Here is a 7410-nt window from a genome sequence, read left to right on the forward strand (position 1 = left end):
GTTTTGATCTCATTTTGGGGCTCTAGAGAACAAGTTTTGCCTTTTTAGGCCTTGAGTTGACAATTTTTGGCAAAAATGTGAAAAATTGCCAAAAAGGTCTCCTTATGTCTTCAAGAGCATTGAAACATGTTTGTTTAGTGTTTTTAAGCATGTCTAAGTTGTTTAGGCAAGTTGATAAGGCTAGATTATCAAAAATACCTTTGTGAGCAAGAAAAGCTGTCAGATGTTTCTCAATCCCTTTTTGATCTATCTCTCCCTTCTCTTTCTTTTCCCCAAGCTGAACAGGTTCTAGACTCCAGAGTTCTCTAAAAGACAAGGAATCACACCTACATGGAGCATCTCATCAAATGGAGGGATCAGCCTATCTCAGAGGCCACTTGGATACCTGAAGTTGACTTTCAGAAAGTTGACATTTCTTCTTATTTAGTGCCTCAAGGAGTCACATGACATCTTTGTTTTTGGGGGAGTATGGTGCAGGAGCACCTAGTTGAGTAAAACTCCCATTTTTGGGTATTTAATGCTTTTATGTTTGTAAAGTATTGTGTTAGGTTGATTTTGTTTTTTTAGGTTGTTTTGGGTCATGTTTAGTGGTTTTGATCTCGTTTTGGGCTCTAGAGATCAAGTTTTGCCTTTTTAGGCCTTGAGTTGACAATTTTTGGCAAAAATGTGAAAAATTGCCAAAAAGGTCGCCTAATGTCTTCAAGAGCATTGAAACATGTTTTTTTAGTATTTTTAAGCATGTCTAAGTTGTTTAGGCAAGTTGATAAGGCTAGATTGTCAAAAATGCCTTTGTGAGCAAGAAAAGTTGTCAAAATTGTCATTTTTATTGCAAAATGAAGTTATTGAAGCTTCATGTCTGTACTAGGGCATGAAAACCAACTGGAGAAACTATATAAGGCCTCCCTTTTCCTTGGAAAGGGTTGGTGATTGTATTTACAAGAGAGTCTTAAATGAAATCATGTTTTTTTTGGCTTTTATGACTGTTTTTTCTTCCTTTTGAAGAGTAGTCCGTACTGTAGCTGTTCTATTCCATACTGTACCTTCTTGGAAGTTGGAATTTTGATGTAATAAAGCTTCTCATGTAATTGTTTAATTGGTTTTTCATTTGCAAGGTGTTTGTACAAAAATATTTGTAAATTGTGTATTTGCTGCCCTGCCAGGTGTTTTGAGTTGTAAAATGTGTCAACTTGGTTGATCCAGGTTTGGGATCCCTCTAATGGATTCTTACAAGTTGATCCATGTGTATATAATGTAAATATCTCTTTTTGTGCTAGAAAAGTGGTTTGGAATATGCAATTGAGTGAATATTAGGCAAGTGTTTGTCATTTGGCTAGTAGCTTGAATGAAACTCAAAGTTTGCACTCAAAAGTAATTTGAGTGAGCAAATGAATGTGACAAGGGTCTGGAAATTTGGCCAAAGGCATTGAGTATACTTCTTGGAGGACTAGTTATCTTGCTCTTTCTTAAATCCTTCTCATCTTGTAATCAGACAGTGAGTTCACTATTTTCATGAATTGTATATGGCAAAATGCCCATGCAATGCTTGAAGAACATAATCCAAGCCTTGAATCTTGAAGGCAATGTAATAAGATTTCCTCTAATACTTCTCAGACCTCTTTGAGGTATTCTCTCTATACAAATACTTCTTTGTGCATGTTTAAAGTGATGACAGTAGTTGACTGGCAAAGGCAGTAAAAAGACAGTGACAGAGGCAATTCACTGTTTTCCTTCTTGTTCACCAAGTGTTTGACATTTTCCTTGCAAGTAAAAAGTAGGGGAAGGTTCTTTAAGATGTGGCAGAGGTCCTAAACCATTGTGAAGGCTTGAAGAGTGGAGTGAGAGAGACTTTCAAACATTACTTTCTCCAAACCCTACCAAACCCTCCAATTATGCCACAAAAAGTGGACAGTCTTAAATCTGCACTAACAGTGGGCTAAACCTGAAAAGTCCTTGAGCATACACTCCTAAAAAATCATTACAAACAATTTTTGTGGTGGAAATGACCATCGTTGACCGGTAGGAGAAAAATAAGGCCAATTAGGCCTCCATGGGCTAGTAGCCCTCTAGGACTGCATAACACACAAATGACTGGTTTTTGTCAAATGCATGAACCCGATGGAAAAATGAAACTTGGAGACTTAAGAAATATGTTGAGAGCAATCCAAACAGTCCAACAAGTGTACTTGGGACTCCTAGATAGCGTGCAGCCTCATTTGGGGGTAGTTGAGCCTTGTTAATGAATTTGAGCAAGTTAAGGGTTATAGACCTCAAACAAGATTATGAGCATCCAAAGGTGAGTAGTACCTCACTGTCCCTACATTTACATGTGGAAGACCCCAAGTACACTTTGAAACCTAAGGTTGAAGGCCCCAAGAGCCAAGCATGAGAAAGTGTAGTTGGAAGGATTAAGTATTTTGAGTAGATCTGTGCATGGGCGAGAATCATCACCAAAAAGGGAGTTTATTAGGAAAGTAAACCATGGAGTACTTGGCATTACAACAACAAGACAGATTGAGTAGTCATACACAACAGACTTTACAAGTCTTTGGCTAATAAATTGAATCTTTTGAGCAAATTAGCCTTGTGAGTACTTTCCTAGCAAGCTCCCTATCGGGAGAGTTGGAGACTTATTCTAAATGTTGGGGAAGAGGTTCTAAAAGAATTTAGAGTCTTGGTTTGTGGTTTAGAGGAGACATCCTTTGTTACTTGAACAAAACCCTCTCAAAATCCTCTTTTCTTGCTTAAAATTGTGGACAGCAATTAAACCACCTTCTCAGGAGCTAAGACCTCAAAAATATTTGATTTTGGACCTAGTATACACCTTCCAAGTCAATTTCCTAGGTTGTCTTAGCCATTGTTGCACCATATAAGCAAATTTCACTCAAATTAGGCCTCCACGAGCTAGTAGCCTTTTAGCCCTATTTTGCTAAAAACTAAACCTGGTTGCCTTATTGATGTTAGAACCTTCCAAATTATTGAAGGACAGTTAAAATACACCTAATGAGCCTAATTAAATAAATAATGACAACAAAGACAACATTTTGGGGTGTGGACCTATGGTGGAGGATTTGAGTAACTTTGAGGAGGCAAGCTAGAACAATGTTGCATAACACACAATAGGGTGCTTGTTTGAGGAGAAGTGTGGGTGTTGGAGTTTGATGTTTCCAAACACTAATTGAATACAAAATAAAAACCATATCCTTGGGTACACTTAACAAATTAAACCAATTTAGGCTTATTGAGTAACTTCTCATTCAATCTCCCTATCATAGTGGTATTAGAGCCTGAGTAAGATTCAGGTGAAAAGAGAAAACAAATTGAATTAGATCAATAGAATCCTTAGAATAAATCATGGTGACTAATTCTAAATTAGCCAAGAAGGTCGAAGACCAAGAAGAAGAAAATAGAGCACTCAGAGAGAGGTTGGAGCAACTAGCAACAAAACTAGTTGAAATTGAAGTTAAGATTGAAGAAGTCCATGATAAGGTTGGAGATAAGGGGAAAATAGTGGCAATAGAAGATGAGGTTCCCATACTTGACCCTATTCTTGAGAAAGAACCATTCTTGAAGGCTTTGAGAACTATGGGTGGTAAAACCTTAGAGGGAGTGGCTCTTTTTAGTGGAAAGATGGATCCAGATGCTCTCATAGAATGGATTGAAGGCCTAGAAAACCATTTTGAATGTGATGGAATAACTGAAGCACAAAAGCTTAAAGTAGAAAAATCAAGGTTGAGAGGGGCAGCCTTAACTTGGTGGAAGTCCATCCAAGAGGAAAGGGTGAAAGAAGGTAAGCAACCAATAGCCACCTAGAAAGCAAAGGTATCCAAGATTAGAGAAACCTATCTTCCTGAAGACTATGAAATCCAATTACATAGGAAAAGACAAAACTTGAGACAAAAGGACTTGGATGTTAGTAGCTACACTGAAGAATTTCAAAAACTATGCATGAGATCCAAGGTAGTAAAGGTTGAGAGTATAAAAGTAGCAAGGTATTTGAATGGATTGAGATGGAACATACAAGAAGAGATGAGTTTTCTATGTCCACAAATAGTTCACAAGTGTTATCAACTAGCACTCATAGTGGAAGAGAAGATTAAGAAAAAGAAAGAGCAAAGCAACAGAGGAAGAGGTAGGGGTAGAGATGGTAGAGGCCATAGAGGAAGTTTTGGTGGAAGAGGAGATCAAAGGTCCCAAGGAGAATCCAAACTTATTGAGCAAAGTGGGGATTCATATAGCAAGAGAAGCTATAGAGGAAGGGGATCTAGCAACCTAGGTAGAGGTAGATCTAGTGGACCAGGAAGAGGGTCCTACTTCTCCACCATGAAATGCTACAACTATCAGAAGTTGGGGTACCCTACCTACAGATGTCCAGAGAAACCCACTTCATCACAAGGAGGTGAAAGAAAAGTGAATTATGTGCAAGAAAGTGCAGCAAGTAGCAAAGCTCATGAAGTGAGCTTAATAGCAGAAGATGGTGAGAGTTTGATGATGAGAATAGTCTTGATAAAGGAGCCAATCAAGGAGGAACCTATTCAAAGAAGGTCATTGTTTAGAATTAAGTGAAAGATCATGGGAAAGGTATGCAAGGTGGTCATTGATTCAGGATCCACATATAACATAGTTTCAGAAGAAGCAGTGAGTAAACTCAAACTAGAAAGAATCCCTCACACACATCCCTATAGAGTCAGATGGTTGAATAGGGAGCAACATGTTCTTGTCAATGAACAAACATGGGTAGAATTCACCATAAGATGGTCTCAAGATAAGATCTTACGTGATATTCTTCCAATGGGTGCTTGCCATCTACTTCTTGGTAGACCTTGGCAATTTGACAGGAAAGCCATACACAATGGTGAAAAGAACTCCTACTCATTTTAGAAAGATGGTGTTACATACAAAATTCAATCTATAAATGAAGAGAAAGAGGGCAGCAGTTCAAAGAATCATAATGTTTTGATAGTGAATGAGAAAGAGTTTATTAACACACTTGAAGAGGGTAAAGGAGTGGGATTTGCACTCATAGTGATACCCAAGGAAGAAAAGAACGAGAAAAAGGTTGAAATACCACAATAAGTGTAGCAAATACTTGATAACTTTAAGGAAATCATAAGGGATGGAACACTTGCAACCTTACCACCTCCTAGAGCCATTAGCCATCAGATAGACTTCATACTAGGAGCCTCTTTACCAAACAAAGCAGCCTATAAGATGACACTTGAATAGAATAAAGAAGTGGCAAGACAAGTGCAAGAACTCCTAGATCAAAATCTGATAAGAAAGAGTATAAGTCCTTGTGCAGTACCTACAATTTTAGCACCCAAGAAAGGAGGTACATGGAGATTATGCACAGATTTAAGAGACATTAATAGAATCACTATCAGGTATAGATTTCCTATTCCAAGGATTGAGGATTTGATGGATTGTTTGGGAGGTGCCAAGTATTTCACAAAAAATGACCTCAAGAGTGGTTATCACCAGATCAGGATAAAAGAAGGTGATGAATGGAAAACAACCTTCAAAACAAATGAGGATCTTTATGAGTGGCTAGTTATGCCATTTGGTCTTTCTAATGCCCCAAGTACATTCATGAGACTCATGAAGGAAGTGTTGCATGATTTCATTGGTAAATTTGTAGTGGTGTACTTAGATGATATTCTAATATTCAGTAAATCTAAAGAAGAGCATTTGAAGCATCTTAGAATTATTTTGAACAAAATATATGATGAACAACTGAGAATCAATTTGGAAAAGTGTGATTTAATGAAACAAGAGTTGGTTTATCTTGGCTTTGTGATCTTAGGTGGAGATTTGAAAATGGATAAAACCAAGGTAGAAGCCATCACAAATTGACGTACACCCAAAACAACAAGTGATGTCCGAAGTTTTCATGGCTTGGCATAGTTCTACAGGAAGTTCATCAGAGGGTTTAGTGAAATTTGTGCACCAATGCTTGATACTATAAAAGGTGGAGCTAAGGTAAAGTTTCAGTGGACAGATGTAGCAAATAAAGGGTTTGAATTTTTGAAAACCAAGGTTGCTTCTCAACCAATGCTTATACTTTCTAGTTTTGACAAGTTATTTACTATTGAATGTGATGCTAGTAATATTGCAGTAGGTGCAGTGTTGAGTCGGGATAATAGGCATGTAGCTTTCTTCAGTGAAAATTTGAATGATTCTAAGAAGAAGTACTCTTCATATGATTTGGAACTCTATGCTTTAGTTCAAGCACTTAGAAAGTGGAGACATTATTTCCTTCCAAAGGATTTTGTTGTTTATAAAGATAATCAGGCTTTGAGTTTCTTGAATTCACAAGATAAGTTAAATCATAGGCATGTTAAATGGGTTGAGTTCTTACAATCATAGACTTTTACTCTTAAGCACAAGAAAGGACAATGCAATAAAGTAGCAGATGCTTTGAGTAGAAGGCTTCTAACAGTACAGGATGTAAAGGTTCAGAGTATTGGCATAGAATGCTTCAAAGGAATGTATGCCAATGATGAAGATTTTGCAGCCATCTATAAGGTTTTCCAAGCATTTGATAATTCTTTTCATAGTGAATATGTTGATTATACTTTGTAAAATGGTTTGTTGTTTAAAGGTGGGCAGCTATGTGTTCCTAAAATCTCAATGAGGGAGAATCTGATTCAAGAAAAGCACAATGGGTGTTTTAGTGGCCATTTTGGTCTCAACAAGACATTGGAGTTGGTGCAACATTTCTATTATTGGCCTAAAATGTAGCAAGATGTCAGAAGGTATGTGGAGAAATGTATGGTTTGTCAGAAAGAAAAAGGTAATACTTCTAATGTTGGCCTTTATCAGCCTCTTCCATTTCCTACAAGGCCTTGGGAATGTGTTAGCATGGATTTTGTGGTAGGATTACCTAAGACTCAAGCTGGTTTTGATAGAATTTTTGTGATTGTGGATAGATTTAGTAAAATGGAACACTTTATTCCTTGCAAGACTACACTTGATGCTAGTCATATAGCCTATTTGTTTTTCAAGGAAGTGATTAGAATCCATGGTTTACCTTCTAGCATTGTTTCTGATAGAGATGTTAAGTTTCTTGGCCATTTTCAGAAGACATTGTGGAAAAGATTGGGTACTAATATTTCTTTTGGTTCAGCTTATCACCCATAGACTGATGGCCAAACTGAGGTGGTCAATAGGACTCTTGGAAACCTCTTACGGTGTTTGACAAAATGATGGGTTGGGGTTTGGGATAGACTAGCCTAGTCTATGCTCTTAGATCCTTCCCTGGGATCACCTGGTGTTCTCTTCACACCCTAGGGTCTCTATGACTTCCCTTGCTTGAGGAATCCCCTGACCTTGCCCAATCCACCCACCAATGAGTTGCAATGTTGCTCTTAAGGTCTCACCTACTCATGAGACTCAAAACCCTTTACTTTGGCT

The sequence above is a fragment of the Cryptomeria japonica genome, chromosome 7, assembly GCF_030272615.1.
Source record: "Cryptomeria japonica chromosome 7, Sugi_1.0, whole genome shotgun sequence".
NCBI lineage: Eukaryota > Viridiplantae > Streptophyta > Pinopsida > Cupressales > Cupressaceae > Cryptomeria > Cryptomeria japonica.